The sequence below is a fragment of the Narcine bancroftii genome, chromosome 2 (assembly GCF_036971445.1).
Source record: "Narcine bancroftii isolate sNarBan1 chromosome 2, sNarBan1.hap1, whole genome shotgun sequence".
NCBI classification, from domain to species: domain Eukaryota; kingdom Metazoa; phylum Chordata; class Chondrichthyes; order Torpediniformes; family Narcinidae; genus Narcine; species Narcine bancroftii.
The window spans coordinates 141,417,535-141,436,122 of NC_091470.1; the positions used below are offsets into that span (position 1 = coordinate 141,417,535).

The 18,588-nt window shown below is 39.8% G+C and overlaps 1 protein-coding gene across 2 annotated transcripts in view; it reads right to left on the reverse strand.

Annotated features, from left to right (window-relative positions):
* LOC138754269 (guanine nucleotide-binding protein G(I)/G(S)/G(T) subunit beta-1) overlaps positions 1-18,067 on the reverse strand; it is a 61,634-nt gene extending 43,567 nt beyond the window's left edge. Inside the window, exon 1 of one of the 2 annotated variants that reach the window (XM_069918255.1) lies at positions 17,749-18,067. The gene's annotated coding sequence lies outside the window, so the exon portion shown is untranslated. The remainder of the gene's footprint in view (positions 1-17,748) is intronic. The other variant, XM_069918254.1, reaches the window with a different exon arrangement.
* Between the last annotated feature and the right edge of the window lie 521 nt (positions 18,068-18,588).

An 18,588-nucleotide genomic window follows, 5' to 3' on the forward strand; every position in this document is an offset into this window, starting at 1 on the left:
CTTACCATTGTTTGGTATCAGGCAATCACTCCTGTCATTCTTCATCCCCTCCCATTCTGTCCTTGTCATCTAGCTTTCTCCCTCCGTGCTCCGATCTGATGAAGGATTCCAGCCAAGAATGCACACAATTCCTTTTCTCTAACTGATACTGCTTGACCAGCTGTGTTCCTCTGGCAGATTATGTTTTGGTTTTAACCAATGTTGTACCTTTACACAAGGAAGGTCAGAATAATCTAGTAAATTATAGGTGGGTAAACCTTACCTCAACAAGAGATATTAGAGAGGAAACCAAGGATAGGAATCACACATTTGAAAAGGCATGGTCAGATTAGGAACAGTCAGTATGACTTTGTGTGGGGCTGGTTATGGCTTACAAATTTGAGGTTTTATTTGAGGAGGAGTCTAAAGTGGTTGATGAGGATACGACAGTGGAGGTTGTCTATGGATTTTAATGAGGCACGGTAGGCAGATCCAGAAGTTACAAAGCATGGGATCTATAGTGAATTCATATCGAATTCATTATAGATCCCAGGCACATAGCTGAAATCAGAACTGGCTGGCCCACAGAAGACAGAACAGCAGTGAAAGTGTTATTCTGGCTGGAGGTGCTCAGTGGTGTTCCACATTGATTGGTGTTGGGACCCCTCTTGTTTGCAATATAAAATATTCACAGTATATGATTTATGTGATATATACAGAAAAACAAATTGGATAAAAGTAGGTGGATGTGTTAGTTTGCAGATGACACTATGAATGGTGGAACTGTGGACAGTATAGAGGGCTATCAAAGAATACAATAGGTTTGAGATCATTCCAGATAATAAAGCAAACTTTTAAAATCAAATCTCCTTTTATTGTACATAACTTAAATCTTCCTGAATTTGTTGATCAACTTTGGTGAATCTTTCCACATTCTGGTCCATGCTTACCTTGTTAGTCAGCGTTCTGGAATCGCGACTATCTCGATTCCTGTGTGCACGTGCAAGTCTTTGGTGGGTTTGCGTACTGGAATTCAGTTGGTGTTTGCGCAAACGTTAAGCACCCTGACAATATTGAAATCACACCCTTAACTCTTGTGCACGTGCCAATCTAACGCCAATATGTGAACCCATTGTGCATGCACCAACCTAAGACTTGTGCATGGGACACTGACTAACAAGGTTAAGTACACACATTTTGGCTTTTACATGCCCCATATCCCTGTTGTAGCTTCTGAGATTATAACAAACAGCATAAATTTAAAAATTTTAAATTTTTTAAAAATTTGATCATTTGCACAGAGGGATGCAAATCACAGGTCGCAAGTTGGTTCAATAAGTCAATTTAGAAACAAAGTTAAAATACACAAATGGCAATTTAAATGATTGATATCCATTTAACACAAAGAAACTCTTTCCCAGGGCAGAATATTTACAGTCCAGGGAAAGAATTTCAGTACCATTAAAACATTTTTTTAAATATATAAATCACAGCTTTTCACTTTGCTTACAGATTACATAATTTTGTTAAACAGTGTTTAATCATTAATTTTTTTTAAATTAGATTTGAACCAAGGCAAAGACTCAATAAATTTTGGAAAATGAATCACTTCTGCTTTCTAACATTGCTACAACAGAATGCTTCCTTTATCTCTGCCTCAAAGCACACAAAAAAGCCCGCTGCAATAGTATTTCAGTTTCACATTGAGACAATTTTAATAGTGCATTTTGAGCAGCAACTGGTCAGAAATGGCCTATGCCCTTTAGTACTATATTCAGGCTACTTAGCATAACTCACTTCAGTACAGGTATCCATGTATTTGTGGCCATTCAGGTAACAGAAATTTACCTTTACACAATCTTCAAATCACTACCAAAAAGTTTATGATATGAAATAAAACTTGCTCTCAATTTTTCTTGACGAAAGACAAATGATGTGGCTGTGCATTAAAGAAAAATCATGATATGTACCATTTTCTAGGTACCATCTCCTTCCTCACTCCCCCAAAATAACAGCCCTTTGCACAGAGCTTGAAAGCCATCTTTTATCCACCTTTGTGAAACCATTGCAAGATGGATTGGGGGTCTAGACTTACCAGTCTTCAATCCACCTAGCTAGGTAGTCTCAGCAGTGGAGCGTATTTGACTCACGGAGCTGGCTTTCTAAGATGTCTACGGGAATACCCCAGCTTTGCAGTATAAAAGGGGTTAGTGGTTGCTTGTACTCTGGGTTTTTGCATCAATGAGGTTTGATACAAAGTTTATCATGCTCATTAAAAAAATTAATTTACAAATGTTAAAATATGTTTAAAATGCCTAGCCCAAATTTCATAGAGGAAAGCAAAGAAGCTGTAGTACATTTCAACTGAGGAAAAGCAGCAAAGTATAGCATTTGTTGAAAAACAAAATTAGATCATCCCACAACCAATAACCTCAATTATTCAAATTATACAGATGATAGTGATAGTTCTCTGCTCATTTTGTTTTCTTGAAGATGTGCTTTATTTAAATGAAGTTGTTTTATTTAAACTGTATCTACAAAGAAATAAGACTCCAGTGAGTCAAAAAAGGTAAGATAAAAATTGGTATAGACTGGAAAAGATAAACATTTTGGTAATATATTTATTCTAATTAATATGTCCTATCATCCACTGTATTACCTGCCAAGGTAGGTAGTATCAGAGCCAATGCTTTACGCATTGGCTCCTGTCAAAAAGGCCGCATCCAGCTTTCCGGGTCCAAAGGCTGGGACACTGAATGTGTACGACTTACCTGCAGGAGATTCAAACTTGAAACAGCAGCAACGAGGTCATGACATGGCCTAGCACATACGATAACATCACACAGGATGCCGACACTGTAATCCTGCAGGTCCCGCCTCCTTTTGCTCTAGGACTTGGGTTGCTATGTAAAAGGTCGCACTGACCCGGCTTTTCTTGGTTCAGTGTGAACAACCCAAGCTGACTTAAAGACTGGACATTTACATGCCAATTAAGTGGGATCTCAGTGTAAAAAGGGTATTAGAGGGTGGGATTCACACAACCCACTCTTACAAATATATTTTTCATTCTATTTTGGTATCTTCTGCCTTTAGCATGAAATCAAGTATCATTGAGCATAACCGTGTATTAATTCTTTAAACAACCACCAACCCATGCTGATCTACAGAACTAAGTAGCACAGAATAATATCTCAAGTCATCTATTTTAGGATGCAACACATGCTGGAACTGCACCCTGATGCCAATTTCAGTCTAGTCCAAAGATGCTCCATGACATGTCTGTTCTTTCTTTTCCAACCAGTGACTTTATGATCCAGACAGCTTTCTGAAGAGTCATATTTCATAATTGTGTACCTTTTCTAACTGAATAATTCAACTAACTGCAGTTGTAGCATGCAAAATAATTATGCTTTATCAAACAGTGAGAGGCATGCCCAAATGCTAATTAGAGTTAGTCAGGATGCATAGGCATTGTTAAAAACGTTTTAAAATTACCGTAAAGTACCGTAATAGCCACGTTTCAAGGTCCAATTTTTCAGGTCATATGTGAGGATTAACTTTTACATAATACTACTTTTGACCTCCATAAACACCTGCGTTATTCAAGGTGGCCAGGACCAGGTGTTAATTCCACATTCAGGGTGTCAGGAGCTTGGATGGGCAGGTGCCCGAAGAGGGTTTGTGGTTAGGGTGTCAGGAGTTCAAATTGGTGGCCAATCAGGGACAAAAATAGGGGCATCGACTTTTACATGGGAATGACTATCATACAAGTATATATGATAGTTTAGAAACAAGCAGAATTACAGATCTCAAATCTTTTTCCATCTGTAAATCTTGTTTTGCTGCCCCGGGCCAACTATTTTAAGCACCTGTTGGATATCTTAACATACATTTATAGCCTTTCTTCCATAGGGTCGATTTTGCTGTGTTAAACTCCTTCCTCATCTTTAGGAGCTCAAAACTTGTGTCTGGGTAGAAAAAATATTTTTTGACCTTTGTATTCCAGTGGTTTTTTTGTCTTCTCTAATTTTATTCATTGCCTTCTCCAATATATTTTCTCTTGTCGTGTATCTCAGAAATTTTACTAAAACGGATCTTGATTTTTGTTGTGACTGTGGTTTCGGGGCTAATGTTCTGTGTACTCTTTCTATTTTCATTCCTTCCTGCATTTCTGGCATTCACAGGACTTTTGGGATCCATTCTTTTATAAATTCTTTCAAATCTTTTGCCTTCATCTTCCTTAAGGCCCACTATCTTTATATTGTTTCTCCTATTATAGTTTTCCATTATATCCATCTTTTGAGCTAACAACTCCTGTGTTTCTTTAACTTTTTTGTCACTTTCTTCCAATTTTCTTTTTAAGTCGTTCACTTCCATTTCTACCGCCATTACATGTTCTTCCACATTTTCTAATCTTTTCCCTACATGTTATGACCAGCTCTATTCTACTCACTTTTTCTTCTGTACTTTTCATTTCACTAAATTCTAGTGTCAGCCTTTCTTTTAATGCTTTCATTTGTTCTTGAAATTTTTTTTTTCCTATGTACTGTCCATTCATTTTGCCTCCTATTCATCTGTGCAGAGCTTGGTGTTCTTCTTCTTCTGTGCCTGCTCTTGGGTTTGTGTCTTCTATTTCTTCTTCCTTGTATCTGTGTCTCTTCTGACTTTCTTATTGAGTTGCCTGTCTCAGTTTGTTGAGTATTTTTTTTCCCCATGGTACCTTGATGTTGGTCCTCTTCTGTGCTGGTTATCTGTTGTGTCTTTAGTTTCCTTTTTTCTTTCTCCCCCTCCCATTCCTGTTGCTTTCTTTATCTTCCAGCTGGGAGCCCTGCTGTCGGGCCTCTCTCAGCTGTTCGTGCTGTGGAGTGAAACTCCACAGCTGGTTCCCCCTCCCGTTGGTGTTCTTGTCGTGCGCAGCTGCACACCCTTCTTTGGCTGTGAGCCATTTTTGCAGTCCTGCTGTTAGTGGGTCGCGACCCTGAGGGGTCTCCACGAACCTCGGGGAGTGGGCTCCTCTTTCCACAGCGGGTCCCTGCTTTTTCGTGCAGGTAAGGCCTTCACCTTTCTCTTCCGGTGTCTTTCTTTTTTACCCGTTGTTTTTGGGTTTTCTTTCTTAGATGTCATTTTCTCCACACCTTTATCTTTTATTTGTTGTGATTTGTGTGTCTGGCTGGGGCTTTGCTTTTTCTTCACTTTTTTCCTTCTTTTCTGGAGAGGGCTGGTATTCTCCTACCAGCCACTACTCCATCACGTGACTCCTTCTCCATCTGTAAATCTTGGTATTTTTCTCAGTTGACTAATTAAACAGCTTTCAACTTTATTTCAAAATTTGAAAATATTGTACTACCACTCACACAAGAGCAACCAATGTAAGAGAAGACTGTTATTAGGCAATCATGAAACCAATAGCTGCAACATAATGCAAATCTGCGCTAGCCAGAGGAATATATAAATTTGAACATAAAAAACATTGTTTTTACAGACCTTACCCACCTGCCTAGATTAAATTTATTTTTCAGGTCATAGTCTAGATTTTGCTCAACATTTTAAATAGGTTCTTTCGTCATTCACTTCCAGCTTTTTTGTCCAATATCTTGCTGAAAACAAGTTACAACATGAAGTGAAAAATAAGACAACCGAGTTCTTGGTAAATGCAGATTAAAGCGTTTGAAATACAAATGGAGGATGGATTTGGCAAATCAAGTGTTGAGAAACTGGTGAAATAAAGAGTTTAAATTAAAACAAAAGAATTAAGAAAAAAAATTAACACCTGAACTGCTACTTTATAGAAATAAATCTGCAGCTTCAACTGTTGCACTTTTGCTCCAGAGGTTGAGCATCACTGCAGTAACAAACAATGTCAGAAAAAGTAATTATACCATAGTTGGAGCCATAATTTTCTTCAGCCTGCTTAATTGGCAATTATGCAAATACAGCAATTTCATACCACATTGGTAGCTGTTGATAGGAAGATGCAAATTGTACAGAAAATTCTGCAAAATTGAAATTCAGAATAATTTCTTTACCAGTTGGACTTTTTGCAGGTTAAAGTCAACGTTGATTTGATACCAAAATCTTGGCACTGAAAACTTGGGAGCTACTTTTCAAAATACAGTACAACTCGGATGATCTGAAATCGGATTCTCCAAAATCCTCATTTATCCAAAACAAATCAGAAATCCTCATTTATCCAAAATTTTTTGGAGCCAAACTGATCTCACAGGTTGAAAAAAATTTACTCAACATGAAATTAGAATGATTGCCCTTGTTTCAGGTTAACTACCTTCTCTCCAACTCTCCCTCAAAATGTGTGGCACTGTATCCCAGGTGCAAGTGGTCGGAAGAATCCCTTGTCCCAGTGTCATCAAGGAGAGTGGGACCCATCAAGGAGCGTGTCCTTGGGGTCAGTGGCGTTCATTTCCATCCCCTTGGCACACTGGAGCTCCCAACGCTGATTCCGAATCCTCCCCTCAGCCCACTACCGCACGCCAGAATCACTGGCGTATGTGTGCAGTAGGCCAAGGGGAGGATTTGGAGTTGGGACTCAGATCTGGTGATTGGGGAGACAGGAGCCCACTGACTCCACCAGTCCAGGAAGCAGTTCCAAGGAAATCGGCCGTGGCGATGGGGAGGTCCCGGGGAAATCGGCCGTAGCCAGTATTGTTTCAGTAAGAATTAAATATTTTAATGCTTAAAAGGCCTTCCCTTGTTTGTTGATGTTTAAACATTGATTTGCTGTTGCTACTGGGCTGTTTTTTTTTTTAAATGTCTAGTTATCCAAAAAGTTTATCCAACATTGGCCTGGTCCTGACCATTTCAGATAATCAGAGTTGTATTGTAATTATGGTACATGAGATGGCCATTTAACCAATATATGACTTATGCTTTTGACGGTAATTCCATTTTGGCTTCTAGCCCATGTGCCACATCATAGATAGAGAGATGATTTAGACACTTTTAAGCTATAATAAGAGTCTTGCACGCTGCAAGTTCCAGATCACCACCACTCTTTGGTTAAAGAGGTTTGTTTCTCAAGTCCTCTTCTACCAAATATATTAAATCAATGTCCGTGGTTATTGCCCTCACCTTATCTCGGTCTCACTAACTGCGCAGATATCCAAAGAGTGCAAACCAAGCACAGCCATTATCTCATTTGAACTTCTCTTACCAAGACATTTTCTTAGATCACTTATACCATCTACATTTCTACTTCATTTTGAAACTGAAGTTGCAAAAATCTCATTATTCATTTGATGAATGAAACATTAACAATACTGAAACGAATTATAAATCTCGTCTCATATAGAACTTTAATTAAAATATGGTTTACAACTCTAATACTTAATCTTACTCATGATTCCACAAATTTAAACTATCTTACTTGTGGCACATTAACATTTATTTAAAAGTTCCTTTTCAGTCATAAGGACTTAATCAACACAGCAAACATTTAGGTGCTGGTAGATTCAACTAATTATATGGATACAAGTTCATTATTTTCACCCTTGATAAATATACTTGTAACCAACTGGAGATTTCTGCAGTAGGCAGAAAATCTAATCTGAAATAATACCATCAAATTATTACCAGGACCCAATTTAATATTCCTTTGAAAAGAAATGGGATTTTAACATGATTGATTTTTTAAAAAACACGCACGTTTTGAGTACAGAGTTTGTATGTTTCTGTCAGGATTAAAGGGAAGATTAGCAGGCATATGGAACCTTGGTTTTTGAGTGATATTGGTGATCTGGTTCAGAAAAAGAGGGGTAAATAGCACGTATAGGCAACATGGAGCAAATGAGGTACTTGAGATGTTTTAAAAATGCAAAAAACCTCAAGAAAGAAATCAGGACCAAATTTAAATGAATAAATGTATTCCATTAGAAAAAATAACATATTGGTTAAGAAATAATATTGAAATATTCGAACAAGTATAGGAGCCTTACATTAAATACAATAGCGAAAACCTACCGGGGACAAACATTACCTAAGTTGATGGAAGGAGAAGGAAAGAATGGACTCAGTAGAATTTCTGGTGTAATTTTGTTGAATGACAACATTGTCGGACTGGATTAATGCAACCTAGATTGTATACCTAAAATGGATGAGAGGGGGGGTGGGGGGGTGGTTTGGGAGGAAAGGGGGGGGGGAGAAAAAGTCACTGTATATGTGTGAAAAAGAAATTGTGTATATCATGGCTAATGTGATTTATGGTGTGAAAAATAAAAAAATTTAAAAAAAAAAAGAAAGAAATCAGGAAGGCTAAAAGACATGAGGTTGCTTTGGCAGACAAAGTGAAGGAAAATCCCAAGGGTTTCAACAGGTATATTAGTAAGGGACAAAATTAGTCCCCTTGAAGATCAGAATGGTCAACTTTGTTTGGAGCCAAAACAGATAGGGGAAGATCTTGAATGTTATTTTTTTTCCATGAGTGTTCACTCAAGAAACAGCCACAAAGTCAGGGGAAGCAAAGAAAACAAGCAGTGGGGTCACAGAACCCATCCAGATTAAAAAGTCACAGGCCTCCAGTTTGAGAAATAGTCATTCACCACTCCTCTCTGGCTTCTCCTGTCCAGCCAGTAGGCCTTTTCATGCTGCAGTGTAAAATGAAGTTCCTGGGAACCCTCCCATGAATCTGCGGTGCGAAAAGGTTGACCTGGGAATTTTAAACAGGGTCATAAGTAGACCACGGCCTGGGAAATTTTCCCAGACCACCCTTTCCCTGTGGTGTGAAAAGGCAAATGGCCGAGCAGAGGCAACCTTGTGACATCAGCGCTTGTGAGCTGTCGTGAAGGTGATTAAAAATTAAAAGGTTTATGTCTCCTGACAACACAGGGCTGCTTCAGCATGTCATGACAGCAACACCATATGGGATGAATAGCTGTACTCTTAAAGCAAATAAGGGTGGATAAAGATATTCTCTTGGATCTTGAGGGAGGTTAGTGTAGAAATTGCAGGGGCTCTGGCAGAAATATTTAAAATGTCCTTAATCATGGGTGTGGCAGAGGTTTGGAGGGTAGCTCATGTTGTTTAAAAAAAGACTCCAAAGGTAATGCTGTAAATTATAGGCTAGTGAACCTGACGTCAGTAATTGATAAATTATTGGAAGGTGTTCCAAGAGATCGGATATACAATTATATGGATAGCCACAAACTAAGAGAGCCAACAAGGTTTTGAGAGTGGTAGATCTTCTTTTACCAATCCTAAGAGTTTTTCGAGGTTACCAAGAAGGTTGACGAAGGAAAGGCCGTGGATGTTTTCTACATGGAGTTTTGTAAGGTCTTTGACAAGGTCCCACATGGGAGGTTAGTCAGGAAGTTTCAGACGCTAGGCATTCAAGGTTAAGTAGTGAACTGGATTTGACAGTAGCCGTTTTCACACCGCAGGGGAGCAGTGACCCTGCTTTGTCCCAGTGAAATTCCTGGGCCTTTCATTTTTCCTGGGAATTTAGGGGGCCCTGCCCTAAACCAATGACACGTTGAGCTCTCACAGGTGTAAAAGTTCACCCTGATCTATCAGTTGCTCGCCGCTCACTCCCCCCTCCCGGCTGCCCGTTGCCCAACTTTGGCACGTCGCAATGGCAGCTCCATGTGGAATGAATGGTCGAGTTTCCCATAATCCCTCTTGCAGCTAGAAACACCAGAGATCCAGCTGCTTGAGGGATTATGGTCAACGAATACAGCTGTTCATCCCATATGGTGCTGCTGTTGTGACATGCTGAAGAAGCCCTGTGTTGTCAGGAGACATATACCTTTTAATTTTTAATCACCTTCATGACACAGCACACAAGCACTGATGTCACGAGGTTGCCTCTGCTCGGCCCTTTACCTTTTCACACCACAGGGAAAGGGTGGTCTGGGAAAATTTCCCAGGCCGCGATCTACTTATGACCCTGTTTAAAATTCCCAGGTCAACCTTTACACGCCGCAGATTCATGGGAGGGTTCCCGGGATCTTCATTTCACACTGCAGCGTGAAAAGGCCTATTGGCTGGACAGGAAAAGCCAGAGAGGAGTGGTGAATGAATACTTCTCAAACTGGAGGCCTGTGACTAGTGGTGTGCCTCAGGGATTGGTTCTGAGACCATTGTTGTTTGCCATCTATATCAATGATAAAGTGCTTAATTGGATCAGCAAGTCTGCAGATGACACGAAGTTTGGAGGCACTGTGGACAGCAAAGAAGGTTTTCAAATCTTGCAGAGTAATTTTGACCAGCTGGAAAAATGGCACATGGAATTTAATGAGGCATGGCATTTTGGAAGGACCAAGAAAGGATATACATACATGGTAAAAGGTAGGGCACTGAGGAGTTCAGTAAAACAGAGGGACATGGGAATACAGATACATAATTCTGAAAGTAAAGAGAGCTTTTGGCATAATGTCCTTCATAAATCAAAGTATTGAATATAAGAATTGGGATGGTATGGTAAAGTTGTACAAGACATTGGTGAGGCCAAATTTGGAGTATTATGTAGTTATGGTCACCTAACTACAGGAAATATATCATTAAGACAGAGTGCAAGAAGATTTACTAATATTGCCTAGACTTCAGGAACTGAGTTTGAGGGAAAGATTAAACAGGTTAGGACTTTATTCCCTTGAGCATAGAAGAATGAGGGGAGATTTGATAGAGCTATTTAAAATTACGAGTAAATGTAGACAGGTTTTTTCCACTGAGACAATGAGATACAAACCAGAGTACATGAGTTAAAAGTGAAAGGGGAAAAAGTTTAGGGGGGAACATGAGGGGAAACTTCTTCAGAGAGAGTGGTGGGAGTGTGGAACTCCCAGCTGAAATGGTGAATGCGGACTCAATTTTAATAATTGAATTTGGACAGGTATATGGATCGGAGAGGTATGGAGGGCTATAGACTGGCTGCAAGTCAATGGGACTAGGCAAAAACAAATGGTTCAGCACAGACTAGAAGTGCCAAAGGGGCCGGTTTCTGTGCTGTAATGGTTCTATGTTGACTTGTCACCTCTCATATTAACATATTGTGAATTAGTTTAGCAGTTCTTGTAATTGTTAATGCAACACTCCTAAAGCTTCAGTTAATAATAATTTTTTTTGATAGGTTGATTGATTCTAATAGTGGAAAAATAAAATCAAAACAGCGAAAATGGTGGAATTACAGGTTCAGCAACTAAAAAGTAACAGCAGTCTTGTTACCAGAATTTTTCATTTCAAATTTCCTGTTTTTCCCCCCCCCCCCCCCTTCACATGCTTTGATCAGATACCATATCTGCAAAGCAAAAAAAAAATTTCATTCTGAGCTATTGCATTTCAGGAGACATCTTCTTTCTGTAGTTTCAAGGAAGCCACACCCATCACAGCTCGATAAATGCAACAAAAATGAACACCAAGGACTTCAAATTTCAAATGACGCAGAGCAAAAATCTTTATTAATGGAAATAAACAAAGAGCCAGTATTTTCTTCACAAACCTATATCCTACCAATAGCCCAACACAAATAAAAATCACTTCTGAACTCCCTAAAGGGCTAGAGACATTTCTCACTGTAATTACTATGGAAATTAAAGAAAGTACACTTTTACACAAGCTAAAAATAAATCTCAAAATTAAAATGCCCACATTTTCCTGGATTTAACAGAAAAACAAGGTTTCTAAACTGGCTATTCTAAAGTCATTAAAATACTCATTAAATTTAGTTCAATCCTTGCTCCATGTACAGAAATGCAAGCAATCAAACGACAGATCTTAGGGATTTCAGCAGTAAAGACCACACCTTATCAGAACCAGTATTTGTTGCATTGATAATGAAAGCATATTTAAAACCATCTCTTATTATAATTAGAATAGAAAGTCTAATTATATCATTTTCTGATCAATACATGGCACAAAATGCCAGCATCGTAGTTAAAATCTTAAAGAAGGGCACTGGTTATACAACTTTACCTTCTATGGACATTGCGAGACCTGTTGAATTCTTCCAACATTTCTGTACTTTTTTTTTAAACTACAATCAGTATCTGTAGCAGAGTTTGGTGTTTCACAGCATTGGAGTTACCTCTGATTAATGTTGGAGACATTCAGCCTGTCAAACAGTATATTTTATATAGTAAAGATAAGTTTTGGACTGAGCCCTTCATCTCTATATATACACACTGTTTGACCTGCTGAGTGTCTCCAACATTGTTTTTACTTCAATCACACTGTCTGCAGACTTTTGTTTTACTCCTGTTACCTCTGATCATTTCTAACCCTAAATGAGATTTAAGTACTTGCCCGATACTCAGAAATATAGATGCTCACTAATACATTAGTGTATCCTTGCTGCGAGCAGTTTCACAAGGATGCAGTTATAATCCAAAACTACCCCAAATCAACACAAACACCTGACAAGCAACGATGTCAACATAATTCACCACTTCAGCCTTGAAATCAAATTCAAACCGTTGTGTATAATTTGATCACATGATTCAAAAGTATCAACTTCCAATACTCAGAAATGTTCCAGTGCCATGCAGTATGGAGCTAGAATTGTTCTGATAATGCTTATTACAAACCGATGGTTACGGCAGTGGACAAAGGGAACAACTTTTAAACATCTCTGCAGTAAATGTCGGATTTGATTCAGTAAATAGGGTGATTGAGAAAGTTGTTGATTTATTCACTAATTCAAAAAAAGGATCATGCTCCAAATATACCTGGTCTGGCCTATGCAGGACTCCAGTCCCTGATGCATAGCTAACATAAAATGTCCTCAGGGGAACTAAAGATCTGGAATAAATATTTTTCATCCTTGTGCTCAAATTACACAGATAAAAATATCACAGGAATATTATGACAGACCTAAGAATGTCAAAAATACAGGAGCTCCTAATAACTAGGTAATATATTAATCAATGCATATCCTTGGGCAAAAATAAAATTAGCCAAATATTATTAACGTTGTCTGTAAATTTGTGAACTTAGAAAGGAAAATTAAAAATTGCATTTTAAATGACTATTCCATGAAAGTAAATTAACATGCAACATCAAAATGTTTGCTTCATCTGATCTTTAACTAAAAATTTTAGCATCATGCCCAAAGCAGCACTCAAGACTAGATATCAGTCGATGAAAGATCACAGCCCAGAATCTTATTGCTGTGCACTTTAAAAGTTGTTAACAACCATTTCCTTCCTCTTTCAGCCTCTTGCTTTTTTTGTTGTCATTAGTCATTTTATTCAAAATATCTTTGTAACTACTCAGCTATAACTGAGAAAGAATATTCAAACTCATGTTTGGGATAAACTAAATTTTAATTTGCAACAAAACAGGCTTTAATGCTGTTGGCACTTACAAAAAGACAAGAAATCATATGAATTTGCATTAAATTGCTAATTTTGATATATTTAAAGCTTTACATGTTTGACATCTGGACTTGGTCTGTTTCAGTCAGCTCATGTCTATAAGCTGAAAAGCTATACAATAAAATCTCTAATCACATTAGAGCCACAGAAATGATCTCAATTAGCTTCAAATATGGCACAGTGAGTGTTAGTCCAAAACAGCCAGCCATCCATTTCCTGCCTGTGTTGAAAAGCAGAGACAACAGCTCACGTGGTCCCAATGGAAATACTACACTAACAAGCGAGTTAACCACCTCCCTAATTCAGGCAGAAAGAAAAGCATCTCCCCTGGCACAGAGGCCCACAGAAAAACAAGGACATCTGTACACAGAACAAATTGTTCCATAATAATCAGTTTCTTAAAACTAATACACTTTCAAGAAACTGGAGATGTATAAAGGATTACAGAATTGCATGCAATGATAGTTTGCAAAACAGGATCAGCTTGAAATTCACTGCAAATGAATAGATGTAATCAGGATAAAAAGATGTTCCACTTATTCCAGAAGGTACATTTTTACAAATATTTAGATGATATGGTAGACAGTAACCTGCCAGGTTAATAAAAGCCTAAATTGCTTTATGGTTTGAGGCTGATACAAGTTTATTTTTAAAATGCTATTTAACTTCCTACAAAAGACAAACAACAGCTCTCTATCTAGCTCAGAATGAATAGGATTTTAATACAACACTCATATGGCTTGAAACACTCAAAGGATAATCCTACTTTGTCATTGTGGAAAGTGAGTTGCAAGATCCCCGATACTACAGTAGTTAAAAGTTTGAAATGCAAAGTTATCTTAAACAAAAAGGAAATTTCAAACATGTACTTCACATAGCACAAAATGTGACCCCATACGTTTAGAATTCAACTTCAATGTGCGAGAACGAATGGCATTTCTGACTACATTCAATTTGATATAATTTCATATTGAGCACTGAAAAAGCTTATTTTGGAACCAGAGCAGCAAGCAACAATACCAGGCTCATTTGTATTTGTGCTTAAAATACAGTAAAACATTACAAGTACTTTGCTATGAATTATTATCCAAAATTATCCGAGTCACTCAAGAATCAAAAGCTCAACTCGTCATATTTTTAAGGAGCATCTCAAAGCAGCAAAAGGTAGAAGAGCAGAGGGAATTTGAGAGAAGCCTGGACCCCAAGGCCACAATGGCTTTTAATGAATAATGGATAATAATGTCATAATTTTAAAAAATGGAAGCAGCCAGACAAATGAGAGCGCTGAAGGCTTAAGAATACTGTTGAAATGGGAAGAAATGAGCTCATGGAGTGATATGAAAATTAGATTATAAAGACAGCCAATGTGTTTCAGAAAACAGAGATGGAGTTTTGATGATGACAAGCAAGAAAGGACAATTTGACATACATTTTCATTCATTTCCAATGGCCAAGCAGTTCCAATTACTATTTGTATTCCATAGCACCATTCAGTTCAGTAGACCGTTCTTCAGAGATAATCAATAATGCAGAAGAAAGGCATAGATTACTGAAAAGTTAAGAATTAAATGAAGAAAATTAAATCGAGACAAATCAAGAGTAAAACAATTTTCACAATAATAGAAATCTGGAAATCTCTCTCAAAAGGCAGCTATCAAATTAAAATTAGACAGAACAAGGGTGTTATTAAGTCTATGAAGTGATAGGGTCAACGATCAGCTGGCCTCAATGTAACTAAATGGTAGAATAGGCCTGAGAATAGATTGTCCATTCCTCTTCCACACGAAGAGGCTTCTTATGCACGAAGCCTCTCAATGTATTGGACTTGCTATAACCAGAAAACATCCTTGCTTATAGCAATGTAAAGAAAACTTTGGGAACAGCTTCAAATACAATATGAAAACTGCATTCAACAATAATGAAAAGGGAGCAAAATCTCAAAGCATTAACATAAAAACAAAAAAGTATTAATATAAATCAAAATATCAGGTGTGCACTTTTTTAACAAACTGAGTTCAGAAAATGCTTAGAAATCAGTTGTATTCAAGGCATTTTATACTCTTGACAAACTCCAAGTCATCCACTATTTAATAATAATCAATTCTATGACAGGAGAAATTGATCTGAAATCAATTAGCATACCAAAGAACAAGCTGGACCAGAAGACATCATCGTTGGATATTATGAGATACCACATATGGGTTCAATCATTTAATTACAAAAACATTTGATGAACCGTTATAGGATAAAAAGGTATTAGTGGAATTAGTTCACGAAAGCCAAATATAACCATGAAAAATAATCCTGCAAAAGATCATTTAAAAAGTACAATTAAATATACTCTTATCAAGTCTGGGCAAAAATCTGAATGAATACATAATATTTACATAAATCTGAACAAAAAAAAGACTAAGATTTGCATTTCAGATGCACAACAAATGCATATAACTACCTTCCACCTCCTAAGATTGATGGAGTTCAAGAACCTCTGCCTGAAAAAAAAATCCTCATCAACTTACTAGGAAGAGCATGGAAGTGGGATTCATCCAGAGATCCCATTTGATTATGGATTGCAATGCTACTGTAAATTTCAATGAAATAATGCTGAAGATCCAACTGCGCTGGGTAGGTCATGTCTCCAGAATGGAGGACCATCGCCTTCCCAAGATCATGTTATATGGCGAGCTCTCCACTGGCCACCGAGACAGAGGTGCACCAAAGAAGAGGTACAAGGACTGCCTAAAGAAATCTCTTGGTGCCTGCCACATTGACCACCGCCAGTGGGCTGATATCGCCTCAAACCGTGCATCTTGGCGCCTCACAGTTCGGCGGGCAGCAACCTCCTTTGAAGAAGACCGCAGAGCCCACCACCAACCAATTTTCCCTTTCAACCGTGTCTGCCTGTCCCCCATCGGACTTGTCAGCCACAAACGAGCCTGCAGCTGACGTGGACATTACCCCTCCATTAATCTTCGTCCACGAAGCCAAACCAAAGAATGGCAAATTCTCTTGAGCACACTTTACCAACAGTATGAAAGACTGCAAACCGTAGACTCTCTCTCTCTCTATGTATAATATATATATATATATACACACACACACACATACATACATACACACACCCAATGCATTATTTAAATGTCAAAACAGGATTTAAACACCTTCAAAGAAAACTATCTATACACTACATTGATTCTTGGCAAACTTGGGGAATGAATAGTTTCCATCCCATTTTTGGCAAATCAACTTTGCAATAAAAACACGTTTAAGCCCTGGAAAAATGAAATTTTGAACATTTTAATTCCATGTACGACAAATTCCAATTTTCAGGTGTGAACAACTTTCCATGGGCCCAACTTATCCTGAAACCTATTGCTCATTTTTTTTTAAGCAATACAAGTTGCGCCCACTTTCAAACAGCAGACTTTTCTTGGGAGTGAAAAGCATTAGCTCTCACATAATTAGCAATTTGCTCAATTCTGCTAGCCCATACTAGTTTTGCAGCAAAGTATCCATCAGGGTGGTGGCTTGAGAACAAGTTTAGAGAACAGCTTTTGCCTCCCTTCCTGATCCGTGATATAAAACAGTTCATTCAATATTATCCCCTTCTCATAAATGGTAATAACATGAAGATATTTAACAAAGCCTTGACAATAATCTCGTCCCATATTCCCAATCACTGCACTCACAAGTAGTGACTACCTCTATACATTAAAATGGAGGTACATAGAAATCGATGACTTAGCTACTCACAATTAAGGATGGGAAGTGGTACATCTCAGGGAAAGTGTGGAATGAAGATAAACTAGTCAACTGCACTTGAATGCTAGATCTCTTGTTCAATATTAGATTTGGATATGAACAAACACCTTTTAATACATGCATTAGAGCTCAAGAACAATTCTTCAGCAATACACGCTGCCTTTACTCTGTGTACTTTAACATGATTGAAATCTCTACTCCTCCTCTCTCCTTCCTATGTCCTGGAGTATCCAGTCAACATAAAAGGACTGGTTCAAATGCTAATTTCCCACTCCCCAAATCCAGATGCGTTTTATGCATCGCCTTTGATAGATGCTGATGCGAAATATCCTTCCCCAATCTGGAGCCCAACAACGGTTACAGGGTAAAACAAAGCAAGACCAACCCGCCCATCTTCGGTGTGTTGGGTCGGTGTTGAGGGGCCGGTTCGCCCTTCCCCCCCCCACCCCCCCACCCCGGGGTCGGCCCCTCTCCCCCCGACTCGGCAGCGCCCCGAAGCTGCTGCCGTGGCTTCGAGTAAAAGGAAGAGAGAGCGGGGCGGAGGCAGCGCCATGATGGGCCCGGGACGAGCCCGGCCCCGGGGACAACCGCTGGGCGGGTGGGCAGAGACCCAGACCCTGACCCTCCCCAATGGCGGTGACGGCCCCCCAATCCCTGCCCTTCGCCCCCCACCCCCGGCCTCACTCACCCGGCGGGCTGCCGCTCTCATTGACCGCTCCCGGCCCGGGGCTCGGCTGCCAACGGTCGGGCTATGCGGGTTGCCGGGGTTTGCCTGGCGACGGCGGCCTGTGTTCGGTGCTCGGGCAACGGTGCGGGCAGGCCCGGTCTCGGCTGGCTGGCCGTTACCTCAGGCGGACTGGGCGCGGCGGCCGGCGGCCATTACACGGAGACGCTCCAGCGGATGGGCGCGGTGCGGCACTCGCCCCTGCTCGCAGCTCGGGAAACCCCACGCTCTCCCGCCTCCCGAACGCGCCGCGGCCGGCAAGACGAGAGGCAGCAGCGTGCGCGAGCGAGAGCCCGTCGGCCGTGACGCACTGGTGGGGAGGAGGGCGGTGGCCGGGTCCGTGATCCCAGGGCGACAACAGCGCCCTCTGGTGTTTGACGGCGGGGATTTGTTTCCTCTGAGCTAGTGACTCCCCAGCCTTATGCAGGGCAATACAGCCCTTAAAGTGTGGTGTCGCCTCACAGAATGAAGGACAAACGTGACGATCCAGCAGGCTGCACAAGGCCCACAGCACTGCCCTCCAGTTGGCCACAACTAAAGGCGCCTAACTGGCCTATCAAGGAAAGCGGATCACAAACTCACCAATCAGTGCTGAGGGGGCTTTGACCACGTCCCTCCGCTTGAGAATAAAAACAGGACTGTGAGCCCAATAAAGCTCAGTGATAACTCCACTGAACTGGGTTTGTTCTTTCTGGGAATAGCATGTTCTTTCTGAGCTAACCTCTCCTCCACAGCTCTAACCTCTCCTCCACAGCTCTAACCTCTCCTCCACAGCTCTAACCTCTCCTCCACAGCTCTAACCTC